At 43.4% G+C, this 23,295-nt stretch overlaps 1 protein-coding gene across 2 annotated transcripts in view; it reads right to left on the minus strand.

The window, feature by feature from the left end:
- LOC119657436 (putative ferric-chelate reductase 1 homolog) overlaps nucleotides 1-23,295 on the minus strand; it is a 148,284-nt gene that overhangs the window by 121,314 nt on the left and 3,675 nt on the right. For both annotated transcript variants that reach the window (XM_038064345.1, XM_038064360.1), the window contains exon 2: nucleotides 237-270. The gene's annotated coding sequence lies outside the window, so the exon portion shown is untranslated. The remainder of the gene's footprint in view (nucleotides 1-236; nucleotides 271-23,295) is intronic.

Raw genomic sequence — 23,295 nt, forward strand, 5'->3', positions numbered from 1 at the left:
GATATCGAGATTGGTATGCAATAATTGGATGTAGCATGCAAAAAATTAAATATAGAAGCCTTGTTAGCTAAGAAGTATATAATCACTTTTCTATTGAACGGAAAAGATAATTACGCATATGTGATTGAATCACTTTCCAATCACAAAGTGTTTTAATTGCCGACTTTATCGGAATTACATATATTTATGGATATTTCGTGCACCTTTGTATGAAAGTTTTATACATATTTGTTTACCTTTCGTTTTCTGATGAAGGTTAGTTAAATCCTCCTGGAAAAAGAAAGAAAGAAAAAACAAGAATTAACACTAATTGTCTAGTAGAGTTGCAATGCTTTGAAAATTCCTTAAATTATGCGAGTTTTTCCTGTATCCGTATGCGGTCAGCTCAAAATATTATCGGAAAATGTGTGTGAATAGACCGTCAGGCGCCCATTGGGTATACAAACAGCTAAACATTAGCTGAACTAGCTAAAGGAAGTCTGCTTCGCGTTATCCTTTTCCCTACAATGTCAATTTCCAAGAGTCCTGGTCCTGCACTAGCCAAATTATAATTTTCTTGCAGTTGAGAGTCAAGCTGCAGACTGATGCGGAATACAGCCTTCTGGGAATCAACCTATCCCCCTCTGGGGTTGATATGTGGCTCACCAGGAGACAAGCCTCTCCTCTACCAAGACCGTTAGTGAATGGAGACCCCCCGAGGAATCGTAAAACACCTCCGCTAATGCAGGATGTTATGCGAATCGTGCCGATTGGATAGTTTGCAGTCGGGAGTAAACCAGACCTTACCGTGCTACAAAGGTCTATGGCACTAACCCCTATATTCGTAGAACGTAAAAGAGTACAATAGTAAGTAAAACATAAAAAAGCTAACAATAAACAGATGGGACCCCGTACGGCACACAAACTGGCCCATCAGGTACATGCCACGGCACTAAGAGCCAGGTGATTACACCCAAGAGTAAACCAGCAAAGGTCCCCGCTGAAAAAGGAGAGACGAGCCAGAATGCGTCTGAGGTCATCAGGTCAGACGTCAGCAAAGAGGCAAGCGTCAGTGACGCAGGTGCTAAATGGAATCTTCGCTACTTGGAAGACAGAGAGGAGTCCCTTAAGAAGGCTCAGGGCAGACTTAAGCCTTCATAATCAGATCCAAGAAAGCGGGGCGCAGCGAAATCAACCCACAAGAAGGAAATGCTCCTAAGAAACCTCGGGAAAGGGCAAATCTCGAGGCGGTCAAGGGGGAAAGCAGGAGCCAGGAAACCCGCCGTTAACTGTGCTAATACGGTAAAGAGCATTCGACATTCCAGAACAAATACTCATTTGTAAGGAGCGAGAAACAATTGACGACTTCATCGTCATCGAGATGTGTGAGAAGGAAGGAATACCCTTAATAATAAGGAATAAGGAGCTCATGTCCACCGGCATACGCTTTTAGCCACCTTTTGCCCTAGATAATGAAACTGAAAATATCCCGACTTTGTCCCATGACTTTTATTTGCACTCGCTTCAAAAAGAAATATTGGTCCTAGAAATCTTCTGCATTTGCATCAAATAAGCTATCAAAAGTCTCCTTTGTCAACATTCAAGTCCCAGGTCAATTAGAGAGGATACTACGTGCCGTCCTAAAACTTACCAACTCCATTCGCTTCAACTGTTGGCTACCTGAATGAATGTAATGAAAGTGCCAAGCCGCCAGCCGCGGCGGCGGCAATACAGTACATCGGCGGAGGTGAATTCATCACGGAAATACAGTCGTGAGTCATGCCTCTGATGTGCCGCCACACGCTTTCAACTTGTTATTATAATCTTAGGCTGTGAAACAGAGAATACGACGGACTGGGTCAAGATTATAGTCCCTAACCTGCCAGGATGCAAGAGAACGGAACTGTCAACATGTCCTGGAGGAGGACACATGGCGACGGTCTAGTTTCCCAGAGCTGTGGCGATTAAGGTTTCTACACCTTCTCATCATTCAAAACATAGATCTCCACACGCGGTTATGGAAAATTATTAGAGGCAAGGAGAAGGGCAAAGGCAAACTCTTAGCCATCAGGGTAGTAGACGACCGATCCCTGGTGGCAATTAAACATCCTAACCGCCTCATTAATTACAGATCTGGTAGCATACCTGTGTACGTGCACAGAGAGAAACCAAGGAAGGATACTTCCGAAGGCAAATTGTGTGGAAATCCTATCGAGGTCCCCGAAGGAATTGGGGAGCCCATAGATGCTGAAAGGGCAGGTCTGAGCAAGAAAGTGGACCTGCTACCAACATAAGAGGACAGGCTGAACGACCTTGACCTAGATCGTGTAGGACTCAAGACGGGCAGCGAAACGTGCCGTACATAAATGCGTTGTCGAAGGAGGACGACAATACTACGAGATTGGAGAACAGCTCGAAGCGCTAATTAAGCCTCCGCTATGCAAAAGCTCCATCCGCAGCAATTAAAATGGCAAGGTCTAAGGATAACAATGAAATGAAATAGTGCTGGCTCAAGCACCCTGGGTGTACCGGGAGTGGATTTGCGAGTTGAAGAAGGAAGTATTCAGATAATTTAGGATTCCCCATAAGAAAAACTTCCATTAGCTTGCATTATTCTCAAAAAAAAAAACTGAAAAAATCCATTCGTCTTTCAGAGTCTTTAATTGAAGACTTTATTGCTGTCCAGATCTCACTGGAAGCCGAGGGAATAACTCGAGAGGCAGTCGTGGCATCAGGATACTTCCCTAGAGACAACACTCGGGTCCCACCGAAATTAGTCACTGGCGAAGTTCTGCAAGATGAAGGCGCTACCACTTTTTCTCGGCTGCGATGCCATCGACCACCATGAGGTCTGGGAAGCAATGACATTAATTAGAGAAGTGAGTACCTTCTGGAATTCATCCCTAACAATAAGTTAGAAATACCTAAGGTAGGGAACACAGGCTGGGACTTCGTCACAAGACACATGAGAGATAACATGGCCCACCTACAGGTGAGTGGTGACAGCAGAAGCGAAATAGAGGAGAACCAATGATGGTAGGCGTCAGCAGAATCGTCATTAACGCATACAAGGCCGGATGTCCGGATAAGAAAGCCAAGTTATCAAGGAACGTACCCTGGTGAAACAGGAATCTAGCCAAAATGAAAAATGAGGTGTAAAAACGACGCACAAAAGAGTACTGACCACATATAGCAACGCGATCAGCGAAACAAGAATAGAACAAAAAACAAAAGCATCCAGGCTATATAAAGCTATAGCCAAAGACAAGGTAATATCTTCTGTTTGTTTGAAGAAGGAGAATGGGACATTTATCCAAAACTCCACGGCCTCCAGGAAGGAGAACTGAAAACTAGCAAAAGAACTGTGCTTGGAAACTAGAATAAATGGGAACGTTTAAACCACTGAAATTGTCCGAAGTAGATGGTATTTTCCCAGCACTACTCCAGAGAGGCCTAGAAATAACCACATGGAGCCTCCAGCGTCATCAACGTCAAGCCTTTCGTCACAACTTGGCCGAAGACCTTGAATATCCAGCTAGATCTATGGCTGGTCACCTTTGACTCCTCGTTCTCGGAGCAACAGATCTCTAGCATGAAGCCTATTCAACACACCTTGGTGCGCTTCGAGACTATCAGAAACAAGCAGGTGTTGCAGTGTGAAAACTGCCAACGAGTGGGTCATGCAGCAACAAACTGCCGTCTTTCTTACCGTTGCATGAAGTGTTACCAGTTTCATGGTCGGGGCGAATGCTCCAAACCACTTGAGCAAGCGCCAAAGTGCGTGAACTGCGGGGGCCACGATCACCCCACAAACTACCGCAACTGCCCGATGTTCGTCCGAGTTGTGGCGAGGAGGAAGGCTCAAAAATGAGCACCAGCCTCCCGTCCTAGTCCTAATCCCACAATAACCGCAAATCCCGCTTTCACACGGCCATCTGTGTCCTTCGTAGATGCTGTGCGGAGCAGAAACCCGTCTGTCCCAACATCCCAACTCACAAATCATCCGAACATCTTCAATCTCGATTTCCTCGAGTTCACCAGGAAATCACAGGAATTCCTGCAAATGTTCAATGCAATGGTCAGTATCCTAAAGTCCAATAATGGGCGTTAAGACTATCGAATTGAACATTGAACAGCACGAACTCGAGCTATTTCTTGGCGAGCATAATCCCCACATAGTGCTCCTGTGTGGAACCAGGCTGCACTATAAGCGTTGGCCCATTTTCTCAAATTTCAACCTTTCCAGAGCTGACCGTCCTCAGCCCAATCCTAAAGGATCAGACACCTGTGGCAGAATGGCCATCCTTATTTCCGACAAATTCCTTGCCAAATAATTGTTCCCTCGACCCAATAGCTTCAAATCTATTGAAGTTCCCCTTATTTCCTTAGAAACCCAATCTTCCTCGGTCTTCATTGTTGCTGCCTACTGTCCCGATCAATCCTTTGATATCCGTGACATCCGTTTTATCCTATCCTTCTCTGCCGCTCAACCGGGGAAACTTTCCACCATTTCCTAACCACCTCTAATCCCAATATCAACCTTTCCCACTTCAGCCCTGCCCTCCCTTCCCCTTATCAGCAGCAAGCTAACCCTCAAACTCAATCCCAATACTTATCCCTTCCTAGAAACGGTCCCGGTATCAGTGGCAACAATGCTGTTGTCTTAGATATTTCACTCCCCCACAAAGCCACTCGGTCTTCTCCAACTTTAGTCCCTGACTTCCAGAAGGCGAACTTCGGCGAGCGTACACTTAAATCCAAACTTGAACCTTTCTTCCTCTCTTCCAACGAAACAGTTTCCAACGTACTATAGATTGGAGAGTTCGTCAATACACTGAAGTAATTCAGCAAGTATGTGACGAACTGATACCTTCTCGTTCCCTTAACAACCGCAACCTAATTTCTCTCCCAAATGATATCCTTGATGATATCGAACACATATGTACCCTAAGGCGGAGGCTATTTAGAAATAGATACTCTCCGCAATCCTCTCCTCTCCGTGACGAAATCCTTTCCCTTGACAGGTCAATCCGCGATAGAATTTTCACTCTTTACACCAACCACCTCTACAAACGCCTCTCCAACAAAGAACTGAACCCTGATATCTACAGGGAAAAGTTGCCCTCATCTAGGCAAAGCCACCCAACAGACCACAATCCTTCCGCAAAATATTTCTACTCCCGAAAAGGTGAACATCCTAGCCAACCATTTCCTTCAAGCACACCATTGCAGCCTCCACATTCGTGATCAACACTTCAAAAGTGTTGTGAGCGAATACATAGAACAACTCCAATCCCTACCAACTTTTTACCGCCCTAGTCCCAGCCTGAACCTTTTCTCTCAACCCCTTATCCATCCCGATGAACATGATGATGTTTCTCACATCCACTTTGTCAGCCCAAGTTCAGTGGAAGCTAGAAGGCGCATGTTCAAAACATATGTCAGAAAGCCATAAGTGCTCTGATGACTTGCAGGTCCATAGCAGGGATAAAAGTTTTTAAAAAGTTTAATTTTGAGGTGGTAATCTGGACAGAAAGAACTGAACTCAACACAGCAGCCAGGGAGTTACACAAACTTCAAAGACTGGCTTCCGGGTGTATCAGTAGTTCAATGAGAACTTGCCCAACGGCATTCCTAGAGGTCCTTCTAGGATTGACTCTTCTCCATCTGAACATACAAACACAGGCAAGAAAGGCGAGGATCTTCACAATGTCCGGGAGTACCAGCGAGACAGAGAGCTGCAAAGATCGAAGGAAAACTAATATTCTTTCTAGGCGACATCCCGAATTACTGATACCAAGGGATAACACGGCAACAAGGTTCCACTTTAATAAGAAGTTTGAAACACTTTGGAGCAACGGGACAAACTGCGAGAACGTGACATACTCCTTAAACTAGCAACTGATTACCTGGTACACTGACGGATCCCTTACAGCAAAGGGAGCAAGTACGGGGGTCACTGGTCCTAGGAAACCGCACTTTGAACCAATGGGTCAGCATGCAGTATATTTCACGTGGAAATACATGCAATAAACAGATGTGCCTCCCTCAACCTTGAAAGGAACTAAACGGGGCAGAACAATACTATTCCGATAGGCAAGCGGCTATTAAGACACTTAGGTTCTACCAGGAAAAATCCAAACGGGTATGGAATTGCCATAACAGACGGAATACGCTCGGCTTGTTCAATAAGGTCTGGATTCTCTGAATTCCAGGCCAGGACGAGCTGCCCGGAAAAGGAACAGCAACACCGCTGTACGGGCCAGAACCATTCTGTAGAGTCGTAAATGGGTTCATGGTTACGACATTGAAAAATGAAGAGGAGCGGCTAAGGGAACTATGCTCGGTAAACTTACCAGGAATAGAAAAATCCTGGGTCATCGCATCTCACCAAGAAGGACTTCCGGAACTCAGTGGGAATACTAACTGGTCACTGCAGGCACCTAGGGAACCTAGGGATATCTACGGACACTGACTGTAGACTCTGTAAGGAGAGTGATGAAACCTCCACACAGGTTCTGGGACAGTATCCGGCACTAGAGCAAAATAGGTTCAAGCACCTGGAAGAATACTTAATACCAGATGCCAGGTTGAAACACTTGGAAATTGGGGACATAATAAGGTTCCTGTCGGTTATACATAGGTTTAAACGACTTACGATAGTTTGTAGGTATACTACTACCAATAAGGGGGAACAATAGTTGTTTTTGGACGCAGTGCAACGTCCCTTGACAATACTATGATATTATTCTTGCAATTGCAGACCAATTGGAACAGTTAGTAAGTTATCTGTACCAATTTTCCATGAATATCACACATTACAGAAACTTGCGATGGAAATTTTTAAATAAATTTTCCCTGGTGATGATGGCTTATCAGGTAACCTCTAGTGAACTCTTTTTTCCTCTCAACAGGTATGTAATTCAATGCCCCCAGAATATCAGCAGACAACAATGAAGCGTATTGATAGTACCTTGAATCGATTGACTATGAAGCTATTCGAAGTTATGACTACAGGGAAATTATCGATCTGGTGGTCTAATCAAGATTATAATGATTACATATAATTGCTCAATTTACTACCAATTGTATGCTGAAGTACTGATCAACAGCTAGACAGGCCTTAGACTATTAGTTACCAGACATTCGGCCAGACATATCGTAGTGGAATCAATTAATTCAATTAAAGGAATTTTCAACTAATAATAATATTTTTCCCTGTTTTATTTTACCGTTTACTTCCATAATTTTAAAAACTTATTGAGAAAATAAATTAAAGTAATTTACTTGTCGATTTTTAATTCAGGCAAGCTTGAGATGGTCCCCAAAAATTGTAACTTTAATAATTTTTAGAAGATCATCATTGCCAAGTCTTTTGCGTTGGTGTCTAAGAGCACACTCAAAGTATTCCTTGCTTGTCGTAAAAAGTTACTAAAAAGGATAAAAACTTGTAGGCTAGCAACCTGCAAATATCAACATTCTATTGCTCTCGAAACGTTAACAGCGCTTCGGATAGGGCTCGACTTCATGGCTTCGAACTTGACCATCGAGAACTCTGAAGAATTCACATCTTCCTGTTGCGCAATGAACATTCTTACTCTGGAAAGCTTAGTGGTAGAGGGTAATTCAACGTCCGATTGATGGTGGCTTTCTTGACCTGAAATTCGGTTACCGACGGGATTTTGTCTAGAAGATTCCGGTCTGTAAGATTCCGATTCGGACCCGATCGCGATCAGCAGTAGATTCATGAATTGTCATATGAATCCACAACCCGCCTGTCGCCTAGTAGTGGGAAGACTTTTTGCAACGCAAACGACACAAACTTTAAACAATCCCCCCCCCCCCCCCCCCCCACAATATTGATAAGCATTGAAACGAAATCAAAAGTGCGTTGTCTCTGGTATGATTGATGTTCTTGACCACGCCTCAAAAGAACGTAAGAGGACCTGGCTGAGTACGAAAACGTGGACGCGGATTGATGAACTTAAGGAACTCGGTTGACAGCTAGGAACGGATGTGAGCGCAACGACCTGTAGATTCCTTTACCGTGAAAAAGTACGAAAAATGCAGCGTAATATGTGGCCTGACAAAAGAAGTTTCACCATTGGATTGGTGAACGAGGCAGAAGCTGCAGCAACGTCGGCGACTTTAATCCTAGGCTATTTATCTACGAAGATGAGCAGTTAAAGAAGCAGCATGATTTTCAACCATATAACATCTGATATATTTACACCCCTTATAGGTATTATAGGTAGCCACCGGAATATTCGGACACAGATTGTTCTCCCAAACGGAAGTAGAATCTTTGAGATTACAACCCCTCAAAAACTAACAAGAACAGAAGTCACAAAGCTACTTAAAAGGCTTACGAGTATCTCTTACTACACTAACTGACTTTTCTCTGTGAAAAGTAGGAACCTGAAAAAAAATATTTCTCCTATATTTACCCCAGCTAGAGATAGAACTGAAGGTAGATTGTTGAACGACAAAAACCATGATAACACCCATCATGTTCAAGATGCGCGACAGCAGGAGGTGCTCCAGGAAGGGATCCATTCAAAAGAAGCTTGTTCACTTTGAGATCTCCACCAATGCCAAAGACGATGAAAGATAAAGTACAGGCAAGGTCAATAAACGCTAAAAGTGAAGAAGCATATAAAAGGAATAACCCTGCCGGGGCTTAAAGGGAGAAGAGGCCCGATCCGGAGGAATTACCCTTCACCCAACTTGAGGCAAAAATGGTTGACCTGCCCGAGTTCATCAAGGATAAGCACAATGTGCACCAAGCCATTTACCCCAGATAGAGATAAAGATCCCTTGAAGAAAAGACAACTGGAGACTAAGATATTTCAAGAGAGAAATAATTCCATAAGAGGATAATAGGAGTCTCCAATTTCTCTGATATCTTGATATCCGGAATACTGGCCGCCAATTTGAAAGAAGAATATAGTCGGGAAATTGAGCTTTGGTAACTCCACCTACAATTGCTCGTGAACCAGCCGATCCTATTATACCGTCTCTGCTGTGGAGACAACAGGTGATATCGCTAGTAACGCCTCCGGTGAAGGAGTTATTTACAGGCGGCAAAGTACCTTCAGTGACCGCTGTCTGAGTGAAGGCATCAACTACCACCTAGATTTGATAAATATGCGGCCGTAGATAGGGTCGTACTTTCGGTTAGATGTTAGTTCGTAAATCTTGCTTGGCAGCGATTTTTGCAGAGCCTGACAACCTGTGCCCACCTTCTTCCACATGCTTTAGGCAGAACATAGAGAGCTTCCAAAGCATCCTCGACTAACACTTCTCTGCAGCTACGATAGGACACTAATTCTGGAACTCTTTATGTGGACGAAAGAACGTGAACAAACATATTGTCTAAAACTGTGCAAATAGGACCATCTGTCTTTTTAATCCAACATGAGACGATATCGGAACGCTGGCTAATAAAAATATAAAGCTTTTAGAAAAATGGACCAATATTAAACAAAAATGAAATTGTGCGACTATCATTCATGGAGATAAAGTCTCGTGCACGTATTGATAAATCTCCCTGACCCAGTTCCAGTCGATTAATCAGCGCGAATTTTCGCTAATCAGTCGAGTGATATCACAAAAAAAAAATATTGTGCAATCTCAAAAGCCTTCAGCATTTGTCTTCTGGTTGTCTAGACGTTAATTCATCTGCTTTGAACTTTCGTTTCATTTTTATGAGTTTCATTCCCAAAAAGTGTAAAATACTTATTTGAAACGTGTCAGGTTGCTCCAGCCAACCTTGTATATTCAAAAAAATTTTAAAAAAAGCCAAATTCTCCTTCGTTAAAAACAAAATTAAGGAAGATCAGTTAGGAAAAGCATGTAGTCATAGGCTCTGCTCTCCTAATTTTCAACTCCAACTTTCGTAAGGAAACTAAACAGCATCATAGATTTCGTCGTTATGTAGGCTACGGAATCGTCCATCCTCATGTAGGGGGCCAAAAATTCTTCACCTCCGAAAAAAAGTATCAAATCAATGCTCTCGTCATATTGGTTCAGTTAAAGTGGGACAAAATCAAAAAGGGAACCCCCTTAATATGGAACCCGAAAATAAGGGCGGTCAAGCTTAGCAAGCAACTGCAAACCCGCTTTATCATAGCAAACGTTACACACTCATCTATTCCTTATTTCCTACAAAGGAGATAAGATGTTGTTTGGAGACTGAAAAATGACGGAAGACGATGCCTATTCCGTTTTCAATGTAACACCCAACACCAACATGGCAAAACCGGATTACGAAAAGGTCCTCCATGTTTAGCTTTCCAAAGTACAAAAAAGCGAAATATTTGAGACTGCCAGACATTTTCCGTTACCGACTTAATACTCGCTTTCCCTTTTTTTCAAATCGTCATAGAAAAAAGACGCTTCACTTGCACAATCCTCCTTGTTTGGACTCTGAGCGGTAACCAGAAGTCAAATATTAAGGATGACCATGCCTAGCACGATGATACAATTCTACAACTTCCAACCAGGCAATCAACTTCTTCCTTTCTACGAAAAACAATAACCATCCAGCGTATCAAGCCACCGTTGTTTCGGACGGCCTGTTAGTCGCTTACCATCGACTTTAATGTTCAGACCAATTTTGACAAGTGGATTCTCATTAACGTAAGTTACACGACCATACCATCGAAGACGCCTCTCTCACAATTTTTCCACGATATGCAACTCCATATCGATCGCGGATACCCAAATTTCAGATGTGATCAAAATTTCCCAGGCCACTAGTCGAACGCAACATCTTCGTTTCCATTACCGCCAGATGCCGTTCATTTTTTCTAGTCGGCCAACACTCAGAACCATGAAAAGTGACAGGACGAACGACATAGAGGTAAATTTTAGATTCGGGACATTCGTTGATACGTCGATCAAAAAGAACACCAGTTGTGGAACGCCACTTTCTCCAGATTGTGGTAATGCGTGAAGCAACTTCATAACGCAGTTCTCCATTGGCTGGTGGCGTAAATCCGAGATACGTAAATCGCTCAGTTCTGACAGCGATTGTGCCTGCTCCAAAGAGATCGGTCGTCAAAAATTCAGTTTTATTTTGATTCAATCTGAGACCGTGTTGCATGAGGCGATCATTCCATTTTTGGAAAAGTTGAGAACTATATTCACCTGTCGATCCTAAGCTGGGAAGTGCACTTCAAGCAAATGGTTTGCCGTTTCTTCGACGAAGATCCGCTTCATCTTTAAGGTTACCTCGAAAAAGTTAGTCTCTTGGCAAACACCTCTTTGTACCGATTCCAGCTGACGGCTGAATAAGACTTTAGAACTCGTGGAGAACTCTTGTCGTTCTCCTCTGTTTTGCCAATTTTATCAATCTTTTCGTGTCGATGTTGTCCTGCTATTTCCCCCATACCTTTACTTTTGGTATATTAGATAACTCTGATAAATGTTCCACTGGGAGCTTCCTTCACGTCATAGTGAAAAGAAGCAGAGTACCAAAGATTTGTCTTATCTCCTCTTATCTCCTTGACTATTTATAGTCACTTTTGAAATTGTGATGTCGCTATCGCATAGATCCATCATAGCCTGAAGGCATTTTGAAACCACCAAACAGGTGCGGGGACTATCACTTCCATTGGCATACAACAGGTCAACATACCAAAAGTTTAAACTTCTGATTTCCCGACCAACAACCGATGGTTTTATATGATTATCTTGTAGCTATTATTAATCCGACGACTGATAAGTGTGGTGGCCACTTTACAATGTTCTAAGACTATTTGAGAAATATAGCACCTCATGTTCGCTTCAGACGAAGATACCATTGGTTGCACATCCTCTTTAATTGCTCTAGGAGCTGACACTTGTAATGTGATGGTTCCAACTCCTAATGGAGCGGGAAGCCCGTTTGTTTAATATGTAATATCCAGTTCAGGAACGCCAATAATAAGAAAAGTTCTCGGCCAATCGGCCCTCTCTCCTGCTTTGCATCCTAGCAGCATCTAGGTGAAGATGTTGAGATTATTCAGGACAAGTTATTCTAGAGCCCCGGCATCATTACGCTCCTCTTCTGGAAGCAATAGAAACCACTTTTTAACAATGACCGCCCAGAGACCCTATCCACGGTTAGTCGCGCACCCCCAGCCTGACTCACTCGTGCGTCAACAGTAACATTTTACTATATACACCTAACCATCTCAAACCGAGGACGCTGTTCACACTGCTAGGATGGATTGGTGTCATCATACAAGACTCATCCATCAACTCCGATAGCCTTGGATATGAATGAAGACTTAGTCATTGCCGGTCGAGCCCCCTATTTGCTGCCCTTTGGGCCAAAGTGTTGAGTTGGTCAAAGGGTCGCTGATACTTTGTTTTACTCTGAGCCACAGGTGGCTCGGACGCTCCTTTTTCTTTAACCTTGGAAAAACCAGGGGGTTGTGGTTTGCCTGGGGACTTTTTCTGTCGGAAAGCAGATGCTTACTCGCTGCCAAGACTTTAATAACAGCAGGAGGCGTCGATTGGAGCCCGGGGTCAGCAGAAGGAGGCACATCGCCTCGTCCGTTAAGAACTGGATCTTCATTGAATTATTTAGTTCCCAATTGAATAAGTGGAGGAATTGAGTCAAGAATCACATTGCTCCTTCACCCAGGGTTGGATCGTCAAGATCAAAATTTAATTTTTATTTTTGTTTGAGGTATTATGTTTCGAGATCTTTCATAGTTAGCCATGGCTAAAGGTTTACCGCATAAAGAAAGTCAATCTCTTTAGAGCCCCTTTTTGCCGAGACAAGGCTATTTTAAACTGGGGTCGACTGATACCCTGAGTTCACATCTTGACTCCTGTGACTATTCAACCCTCGGCACGATTCAGGTATCAACTCTGGTTTCATACTGGATCTTCCTTAGTGAGCTACGATAGCAACAGCGCAGGTAATCAGCGAAGGAAAGAAACCTGAATTATCCGAACTTGATGGAGGATATGGTGCAGCAGGGGTAACCACAAAATTTATTTCGAATGTTGCTAATTCGATTGACAGATGCCACTACCGGTGTTCTCCGTGGCATATTCAAACTCGCCACGAGGCCGATTAAAAGGAGTAGTAGGCCTTTGCCAACTATAGTGACATAGTATTAAATAATTGGATAATGATTCCACACAATACACCTCGACATCGTAGGCCCTTTGCGAGACTCGCGCGGTATATTGCCTCACAATCATCGACAGGTTTACGCGGTGGCCTGAAGCAATACCCCTGAAGGACATTACAGCGCAATCTTGTGCCGAAGCCCTCTGTCGAGAGTGGATACCTCGCTTTGGCGTCCCTGCAGTTATTATCACTGACAAAGAAATGCAATTTGACTTCACCTTTTTTCAGAGTTGGGCAAACTCCTGGGATTCAAAAGCTAGCGGACTACTGCATACCATCCGCAATCCAATGGGATGCTAGAGCGTTGGCATCGGATGCAGAAATCCACCATTATGGCCCGCGACGATCCGTCCTGAACTCAAGTCTTGCCTCTGGTCCTACTTGGCCACCGAACAACCCGCCGAGAGCAATTTGCTGCCAGCCCCGCGGAGCTGATGTACGGGAATAACCCAAGACTCCCAAGTGACCCGGTCTTCGACAAGAGGTTGGGTCTCACAGACTCTGGATTGTCTGCTGAGAGACAACGTCCACCGCCTTAAAACCGCACCTCCCACCCGACACACATCCGCACCTGCCCGCGCTCCCAAGGAGCTGGACTCGTGCACGCACTCCCTGGTCGGGACGGATGCTGTCCGGAAGCCGCTGCAGCCTCCATACGGAGACCGGTACCGTGTTCTCCAGCGGGGAGTGAAGCTGAACCCCGTTTGCGTCCCAAATCAAGGTCGCGTTCGCTTCGCCGAATGATAGGAAATGCAGTTCCGGGTTCGATCGCTGAAACCCCTAGGTTTTATCTGGGAGCGGAGTGATGTGGCGTAGCAGGGTTAGGTTAATTCGACTGACAGATGCCACCACCGGTGATGAAAGGAACAAGTGGTTCCCGAAATGTCGGTGTTTGCAAGAATAAATATCTACACCAACGAAGAAGAAACAAGTTTTATATTATTTCAATCTCTCAAGTTTTCATGATTTTGCTAAACTGCACAGTCTGTGCATCTTTTCAAATATGTTACTTATCTTTTCATCATTTCACACAATTAAGCCTGAGAAGGTTACATAATAGGTTCTGCCGCACAAGCGGTTAACTCTTGTTTGAACTCCATATAATGTGAAGGACTGACACTAATCCAAGTGATTGCGTGTCTATAATAAAGTTTTTTTGTTAAACCAACACAGTGCATACAGATACAGATATATTATTTGCTAGACACTTGACAAAATCTTGTTCCGAAGGCTTACCGCAATTACGAGCACAACAATGGAGGCAATTTAAACCAGGTGAACGCAACTGCAACGTTCTGCGTGTACTTTCACTAATCAAGAAACCCAGTCGACTTGGAATTCATTTGAAAGAAATAGATACAGGTACCAAATGACGACCTTGAAAATGAGAAAATTGGTTGGCAAATTATCATTTTATTATTTTTCCTTATTGAGTCATACTTCCTTCGTGACTTTACATCATAATAATTAAGCGTAGGTACGCTGAGTCTATTAAGCCATATTGCGGTTGCAAAACCTGTTATTGGACAATATCTTTTTGAGCCATTCTGGTGTATCGTATCTTACTCACACAATGCCTGAGAGCTGACCTCGAGGGGCAGCAGGGTTTTTCGTGGCTGAATTAAAAGTTCTACTATTCATGAGTCACAGCATTACAGCTAGTAGCTTACTCCCAGATGGGAAAAAGATATATCAAGAATTCAAGTGAACGTCGGCTGTGCAACGATGACGGGGCAGATACTTCTGAAATTTGGACATGGAAAATCTGGAATAATTAATTTTTAAATTGTCTGAATGGATGAGCTTATTCGTTGAGTCACTTGGGTTTCCCCATCGACACGCGGTCTAGGAATGGTTAATTCAATATCTTAAACGAGTTCGATTTCGGAGAAATAGTTGTTTCACGTGATTTGGAAATTGATATCATATTCGTTTTCTAGGTAAGTCCATATCGTTTTCACTGGCACAAGAATTTGTGCCGCATAGGCTGAGAAATTCAGGCATAAACTTTCTGGTATGGGGAAATTAGGAAAGATACGATAAAAAAGAACTGTTTACTAGAAATGAAATATCTTTTTTACTACCATTTCATATGTTACAACTAAAAGCCTAGTTTTTCCGGTTCTTGGAATCAAGCATGTATGACTTGGACGTTCACACAGATTATACGTACCGAAGACCACTCAACCGCTATAAATACCAAATGTCTTTCAAAAATTTTAATCATTGTCAGATTGTATCTGAAACTTGTATTCATTTGAATTTTTCGCAATCTAAAATTATGCATAAGGTCAAATGGTCAGATCTGAGGATAAATTCTGAAAGTTAGCCGGCGCAGCTCATCGGAGTGAACAAAATTGTTTTTAATTGCCCAACTAATTGGCGTCGATAACTACAAGGAATTCTCTCTATTTGAAGTCATTATGCTGCATCCAATTAAAAACGCATTAACCGGTCAACAGTGTCATCTTGACCATATCTTCCAGAGCTAAACATCTCTAAATAAGACGACCATGTACTTTTTACTTTTCGCTAATTACAGCGACCTCCATTATGAAAATATTTTGATTCTAGGCTAAATGATTTCCTTCCATCCACAGCGGAACCTCACGCTTCCTTCATTCATGAACTCTCACAACCGCTTTTCCCACGGCAAATATTTTCGATTTTCCATCTTAAAATATTTTCAAATCCGCTTTGAAGTAAGAGTTGAGATCAAGATACTTTGAGTGATGCTACGATGTTGTAATGCTGAGCTGGACCATAAGATCAGACTCTTTGGCCCCCGGCTTACAGGGTCCAGCCATAGAAGATCCTACGATTCCCAGTGATTCGATTGAAAAGTGGCTCCAACTTCGAGTGGTGCTAGCCAGTCGATCAAGTGTAAACCGGTTTCGGCGAATTTTTGTAATGAAACGCAACAACTACTATGGAGAATTGAAATGACGTAGTTTGTGGACAACAGGTAAGCAAGGTGTAAGTAACGTTGGATAGTAGATGCTAGCGAGTTGACTACAGTCGTCGGTATTGGAAGTTGGACATCGATATCGAGTAGTAGAGCTGACCTTCCATTTAGATCAAAACATTAATCATTTTCGTGCAATCTATACATGTGTCCAATGACATCAAGGCTTTTTAAAATATGACACTGAAGCACTGGAATTGTCGGAATTACAAATGCCAATTTAGACCACTTGGTTTTTTTCCAAATTGGCATTTGACTAAGCGGAATATTAATGACATAACTCAGTATTGAATAATGATTGGAAAGATTGAGACTAACCAAATACAAGCATACCTGTCCACTTAACTAAAGATGATAATGACAAACGCTAAGCAAATTCTGTACATCGGAATGGTCCCCCAAAATCATCAACAGCACAACAACCGGTATCCGGTCTAGACCTACCTTAACAAGGAACTTAAGACACCCCAGTTTTGCGGTGAGGTCCACCAATTCGATATCCCTATAAGCTGTCTAGCATCCTGACCTACGCCATCGCTCCATCTCAGGCAGGGTCTGCCCCGTTTTCTTTTCTACCATAGATATTGCCCTTACAGACTTTCCGTGCTGGATCATACTCATCCATACGGATTAAGTGGCCCGCCCACCGCAATCTGTTGAGCCGTGGTATCGCTCATAGATTTCGTCGTTATGTAGGCTACGATCCCCCAAATTAAGCGTTTAAAAGTAGCGCTAAAGAACCTGATGTCAAGGACATCCACCGCTTCAGTGATTTCCGAAGAGAAGGATTCAGTGACTAGAACCGGTAAAAAATTTTTGAAAATTTTTGATTTTTTTAATTCTTAATGCTTGGGGTGCTACGCTCCAATACTAGGGATCCATGGACTAAAAAACGAGGGAGTAAGTTGCTCCTCATTTAGTCCGGTCCACCATCAAGTGGATGGGGACTTAGGATCCCGCAGATCCTAAACAACAACTTAGCTTTAGTCTAGCTTAGACTACAACGACTGGTGTTTTAAGTCCAATATAACTCGCAACCTTGTCGTGTTTTTGCGATGATAAAAGGGAGCGTCTTTCCACCTGTTGGCACTTTCGGTCACGCTGCTCCCAGGGCAGAGGTGAGGCAGCGTCTGATGAGTTGCCTCTGCCCTGGACGAAACCGTCAGTCAAAATTTTTGATTTTTTTAATTCTTAGAACCGGTAGTTGGGGGCACGAACCAGTTGATATCGTCCGATATTCTAGATCTTCCAACCGCTTGTAATGACTATTGTGGTTGAGGCGGTGGTCCATAAAACCATCCTGAGTAGTCGGAGTAGACCTAGAAGGGGTAGTTTTCCCAAAAACCGAAAAACCTTTGCTGGCCAGACTGGGGGTCATTTAAACATTTCAGTCCTAAGCTCAATATAAGACGTCAACCGTAAAGACTAACTTGGATTGATAATGGTCAAACTACCCTCCTGAGTAGCTGGAGTTGACCAAGAAAGAAGAGCTATCCCAAAAACTGAAAAAAGTGGCGAAATTGACGGTAAAGTACTGACCACAAATATTGTAGCTCCATTGAGTAGTTCATTCACAAGCCTGTCTAGCATAGAAAGGTGCAAGCGAAGTATTTTCGGTTGGACCTTCACGGTCAATTTTGCCAAATTTTTAGGTTTTGTACTTGGACTTTGTGCTTTCTTCTCTAATTGACTCTGGCCGCTCCGGATGGTATTTGACCATTGCCAAATCTGCTTAGCTTAGTGATGGCTTAAGTTCTTGCAACTTATCAATGCCACTTTGCATAAATAATAACGATCGATGGTCGAACATATTCCCTTGCTACAAACGTGATGTGTGTGTCAAGTGGCATTGAGTCGCTACCACTGGTCCTTATGAGGAAACCTGTTCCCAAATTTTTATATCGGCACTTGCCAATTGTTGATTCCGGTTCCATTGCGGGAGAAATTGGACCCTATTTTGCGTTCAAGGAAAAACAGCTGAAAACCAAACTTGATGAAGTCATTGCCATTGAGCGGCTGGGTATTCCAAACCTGTTAGAGGAAATGTAGCCGAGGATCAACATGGCGGGAAAATGTTATGGTCTACCGCGTGAGCAACGTACGGATTATGACCGTTCATATCTTCCAGCCTCTATTGAACCGTTTTGACCCTATCGATGACCTTTGTTTTCACAGACTTCTGATTCAGCTTGACATTGCTGGTTAAGTTGAAAAACCGCTTGTACACATTATCTCCGACCAGGAATTCACGAGCTCGGGATCGCAAGTAATAATCCTTCTTCGGTGTCTCTCTTTATTGGAGGTTGTATCTCTTGAATGGGAAGCATGGGAAGTTTATTCTGAGAATAGACTTGCAGGTTCACATCGTACAACGCATTCAGTCGTCGTAAGAAAGCGTCGGTACTTCCCTAGGTGACTATGCTTCATCGAAAAAAACCTATCAAAACGTGTTTCGTTGAACGAAGAGCACAATTGGTAGATGACAACTTGTTTTCCTAATCTCTTTGATCAAGACTGACATAAGCGCATATAGCAGCCAACAATGTGCGATTTAATCTCTACGAGGCTTGCCTTCCAAGCATCCCGGCGAAGGAGGCACTTCCTTATTTGGAAGACTGGCTACTAAATAAAAATCATTCTTGGCGTGAAAAAGAGGAACAGGTATGCTCATGAAACTTGCGGAGGTGTGGATGGCGAAGAGCTACCTGACATTCAGATGGAAGCTCTACAAAAGAATCGGAGGGGTGGCAATAGAGAACTCCCTATCCCCTTTTTGAGAGACATATTCATGGACAAGAGTGAGAATGATCTGCATTCCAAAGGCCTATTCCCAAACATCTGGACAACGTATGCAGATAATTTTTTTCACCGTTGTCCATGAAAACGAACTGGAGGAGATGCTGAAAATCCTGAATAAAGTTGATCGGAAACCTAAAATTCACAATGGAGACAGAAGGCTATATAGAACTCCCATTTCTAGATTTAAGGATCATTAAACAGGAAAACGCAATCTATTTTGATATCTATAGAAAGTCTTCATACAAGCAGCAAACGATTCCGCAAAAATCAAACTATTCCCATTCTCATAAAATAGCCCCTTCCCATGTAATGATTGAGCGATCATTCACCGTGCCCCTCAGTGCTGGAAGATTTAGGAAAGAAAAAGAATATATCATCGATATCGGAGTGAAAAACAGTTTTCAACCATCGATTATTTAAAGACTCATATAGAAAAAGGGAAAACAGCACGAAATAGAGGCGCCGATATCCCTCATTAATAACTTGGAAGGGAAAAGACTGCGGATTCACCAGCTCAAAAGCAGGCTAGGATCCCCAAAGGACCGCAAATTAAAGCATGAATCCATTGAATAAGATAGGAGTTAACACGACAAATTCGACGAACCACGGCGCAAATGTCATATGACTAGCTTTTCAATAACGAGTTACTGATTTTTGTCTCGTGAGCCACGTCCACACTCGCCGGCGTGGACTGGCTGCCGGCGTACTAGGCAACCAGCTGTGTCGGCGGCAATTCAGTGCGTCGGCGGAGATATTCTCACCACCGGTAATTCAGTCGGTGGTTCTTGCCTCCGGTATGCCGCCATATCATTTCGCCTTCAGCTGAAACCACGCTGGTTCAGCGGCGGAAGCAGGGGCGCGATCCCCCACAACGCGTTACCGCGCCCAACCTGACGCTTTTTGGAACGTCCTCCGATTCGGCGAAGGCCTTTAGCCTCGACACGGAGACCCATTTAGGCCCACCGCGAATGTCGAGGTTGCAGGAGTGCTCCCGTCGCTTCAGGACTTTAAAGGGACCTCATACGGTGGGTGCACCGGCCTTCAAGAAGCATTCACCCTAATGAGGACCTGCGAGCAGTCTCTAGGTCCCTGGGGATGTCGATCTCCGGCGTCGTATGTCAGGAATATGGTGTCGGCCGAAGTTTTGGAATTGTGTCCCTGAGCAAATGCCGTATGCAGAAATCGCTTAACCCTGCTCTGATATCCAGTACAGAGTCAGCGGGGAGTCGCAGATTCCCCCCTTACACCATCTCCGCTGGGCTGGCCGTGAACTCTTCTCGATGATCTGTGCGACGATCGAGGAGGACGAAAGGCGAGGACTGTGACCACGACGGATCCTCGCGAGCCATTAAGGCGGCCTTTAGTGTCCCGTGCCAACCTTCCAGCATCCCATTGGACTGCGGATGGTATGCAGTGCAATATCACGTCGGTGGTTCCTATATAATATATATAATATATTTTCTTTACGTTCATAGCGCCATAGGCCGTTTCGAGTTTTGGATTCCAGAATGCATCACCTCTAGTCCTCCCGGTTCAGTAACACCATCCCCCAGTTCTTATAACAAATAGTGAAATACTCTCCATATCGACTGGGTATTCCAATCGTTTTCTCAGCTTCCCAACCGATCTGGAGCCATCGACTTTCCCTTTCGGGTACTCTGGACGCACTCATTTGTAGAACGTGACCAGCCCATTGGAGCTTCGGCAATTGTATCATCTTAGAGACTTTGAAGTCGTCATAAATAACGTACAGCTCTTTGTAGTATCTGATTCGCAATCTGTCATTCTCCTAAACCACTCAAATAAATTTATTTTTCGGTTTTGATTTTGGCTTTTAACTAATCCTACCTCCCTCCTTCCATCGTCGAATGAAGACATTTTTTGGCACCGAGGAGAGCTATCTACCCTTGGTGTCAACAGAGATTTTTCTGATTGCATGCTCAAGGACCGAGTTGAAGAGCATTGGCGTTAACCCGCCTCCCGCTTGAGACGTTTTTGGTTAAAAGTGGATCTGCCAGATTTCAGAAAAGATTTTTTAGGAAAAGATGTCAGGCGATGACGGCTTTACGGTTTCTTACCAGGCCAGAGACAAATCGTCAGACGCTGCTTCACCTTTGCCCTGGGAGCAGCGTGACCGAAGCGTGAGGCAACGCCTGATGATTTGCCTCTGCCCTGGTTCTTACTTTCTTACGTAAAGCCGTCATCGCCTGACATCTTTTTTAAAATTTTTAGGCCCAATAAAGTAGTAAGATTGCGATTTTTTGTTGTAGTTTGGCTAGCTGTTGCTTTTACGCCATTCTGCCGGGATTTCCTTCTTTTTACATATTTGCAGGATTAGTTTGTGTGTAGATGGTCCTTGCTTGTTTTCGGGTCGTTTTCACTGCATCAGTTTCACATAGAGACAATGAGTTGACTATCAGTGTCTTCCATATGTAGGATTCCTAGCTCATTCATCGATATTATACCGGAGGGGTTAAGGAAGGGGGGCGAAGTGCGATCCCCACCTTTTGTTCACCTTTCCTTTTCCACCGATGATACTGTCATCCATATGTCTACACATACTTATTTTTCGTTGGAACATGATTTTAATTATTTTCAGTGCGATGTTAGCTTGTATTGTTTTATTAGCTGAAAAATTATTAGCAATTCTCCATGAAGCGTTGTCAAAATGACGTCCTTTCTTCTTCCTCAGTCTGCTATTGACTATTTTTTTGAAGGTCATCATATTAATCCTATAAGCATCGTTTTTCATTTTCACTATTTCATAACACGTCTCGTCAAATGAATAGTTTCTTCTTTTCCGAGGGTTTGTTTCCAATGTTGCCTCCACGATGATTTTAAAAGCGTCCGTTACTCTAGTCCACATTTCATTTTCGTGTTTATTTTTCAGAAATGTGGGCATTAATTCGTTTTCCAAAGTTGAAATGGGGTTGGCTCTATGTTCGTATAGTGTAGATATGTGACACCATACACAAATGAAGTGTTCTATGGATTGGCACTTCCTGTTGTAATACTCCTCTTCTGAACATGTCTAGAGAGTGACGTCCCGCCAGTCAAAATGCCCACAATACTTCCACTTATCTTCCCACTTTGTAGGATGTATGTTCATTTCTGACAAGAAAAGTGTGGTCCCCTGGGTCCACTTAATCACTACCACTTGCGCTCATAGAAAACTAGTTGCAGGACAGAGGTGAGCGGATGCCATTCAAGACCTGTGAAATGGAAAAATCCAAGGAAGTATCACTCCTAATAGTAGCACCGATAATAATTGAACCCTGTTTCTCCAACAAAGGTAAATAAAGAAAGAATCAATTGAAAAAAAATTCTTAACTATTTCAGATCTCAGTCCAACACCAAGAAATTTTCACTAAGAGATATAAGATGACACTCCTTGGGGAGCTATTATCGGAAGAGGAAGAGGAACCACGGGCCCTACGGAGCAGATGAAGGAGAACTCGAGCCTTCTTGAAAAGATCGCAGAGCTGGAGCAGGAGAAGGCCGCCATGGTCCAACAACTAGAGCGCCAAGAGGCGTTGATTTTTCAACTGCAGCAGCAGATGGCAGTACTTGAAGAGAGAATATCATCCATAAATGTTACGTAACAACGTCAATGTCACACAGTCCAGCCAAACCAACAGCAGCAGCATCAACTAGAAGGACAACAACAAGAAGCTCAGAAGCAGCAGAATCAACAGCAACAAGACGACGAGATGTGCCTGGAAATTGTCATTCAGGATGTGGAAAAAGACCCCTTCAATTTCGTGCAGCGCATGAAAAACAAAGAATCCAAAACCCGAGGTTAGTGCTGGCCATGTAAGCGCCCTTTCGGAAAACTGTCACGGAACTCAACACGCGCTAAGCTACGTTCACGACACAGTGAGCAGCAGTTTTAACATCAACAACAAACCTACAGTAGTATGTGCATTCAATCTTGAAAGGGTCTTTGATTCCGTGCAGGTAAACGGAATCATATTCAAAATTATTAACGTCGAATTCCCTATCCCGATGATCAGACTTGCAATAAGTTTCTTCGAAGATAGACACTTTTATAAATCAAAAAACCAAAAAAGGACTAGCGGTTTCGTCCAGGGCAGAGGCAACTCTTCAGACGCTGCCTCACATCTGCCCTGGAAGCAGCGTGACCGAAAGTGGTAACAGGTGGAAAAACGCTCCGTTATATCATCGCAAAAACACGACAAAGTTGCGAATTATATTGAACTAAAACGCCATTTGTTTTAGTCTAAACTAGACCAAAGCTAGGTTATTGTTTAGGATATGCGGGATCCTAAGTCCACATCCACATGATGGTGGACCGGACCAAATGGGGAACAACTTACTCCCACGTTTTATGATTCACGGATCCCTAGTTTGGGGCATAGCAACTAAGCATTTTAAAATTAAAAAACCAAAAATGCGATGA

This window comes from Hermetia illucens, chromosome 1 (genome assembly GCF_905115235.1).
Source record: "Hermetia illucens chromosome 1, iHerIll2.2.curated.20191125, whole genome shotgun sequence".
Taxonomy (NCBI): Eukaryota; Metazoa; Arthropoda; class Insecta; order Diptera; family Stratiomyidae; genus Hermetia; species Hermetia illucens.